Here is a 908-nt window from a genome sequence, read left to right on the forward strand (position 1 = left end):
GAGTTTCACTGAATCATGATGATGTTTGCTGATAAGAGAACTTCTTGCATTTTTAAAGCTTTGAAATACATTTTCGTTTTGTAATGTAAGACCTCTCATGTCAGGTGTGCCTGCTTGATATGCATGTGAATTCTGAACAATTCTTGTTTTATGTGACACTTCTGAAATGTCTGTCTGTTTTTTTTTTCTTCTTAATTCTCAAGCTCACTATTTGGATAAGATAGTGAAAGGTACTGTATATTTGCTATTTGATGACATGCCTATACCTACATGTATTTTTTTGATATGAATATATAGTTACAAACATACTGCTCTGAGCAAAAGAATCTTCTCTTACATACATTCCATGGGTTATAGTTTTAACTCATTTGACTTCCAACTCATCTCAAATTAAAAATGAAATCTTGCTTATGTGATATAATATTTTATTGGTAATTATACATTTATATGCAAACTGTATACATGTATTAGATTTTGGTTAAACCAAAAACTGAAGATAGTATTCGTTTGCTGTTTGGTGCTTTTTCTTTGTTAGTTTTGTCATTGGACCTCTACCTACAAAACTGTAAATACTTAGGAAATAAAGCAAAGCCTATACTTTTGTCACAGAACAGGTGTCATTAGTTCTAAAGAACAGACTAATTTTAGATACACGTGTATTTATATATAGACAGATCAGTAGAATACCCTAACTTTTAAGCTTTTGTTTATCTGAATGTAGAAAACCTATAGGAAATTATGACTTGTATTTCGTATGAAGCTAGAAAAAGCTTGTATACTCCATGCAACAATTTCAATTAAAAGGTTCAATGATGCAAAAACCTAGCATGAAACAGCAAAGATTTTTGTATCTTCAGTTATGGTGAAAATTTGATTCAGAAAAATGTTTAAAATATTCCTACCCCTCT

General features: G+C 30.3%; 1 protein-coding gene across 1 annotated transcript in view; it reads left to right on the forward strand.

The window, feature by feature from the left end:
• The first annotated feature begins 208 nt into the window (after positions 1-208).
• Positions 209-908, forward strand: part of TENM3 (teneurin transmembrane protein 3) — a 64614-nt gene continuing 63914 nt past the window's right edge. The window contains exon 1 of the mRNA XM_009864707.1: positions 209-230. The gene's annotated coding sequence lies outside the window, so the exon portion shown is untranslated. The remainder of the gene's footprint in view (positions 231-908) is intronic.

The sequence above is a fragment of the Apaloderma vittatum genome, unplaced genomic scaffold (genome assembly GCF_000703405.1).
Source record: "Apaloderma vittatum isolate BGI_N311 unplaced genomic scaffold, ASM70340v1 scaffold29282, whole genome shotgun sequence".
NCBI classification, from domain to species: Eukaryota; Metazoa; Chordata; class Aves; order Trogoniformes; family Trogonidae; genus Apaloderma; species Apaloderma vittatum.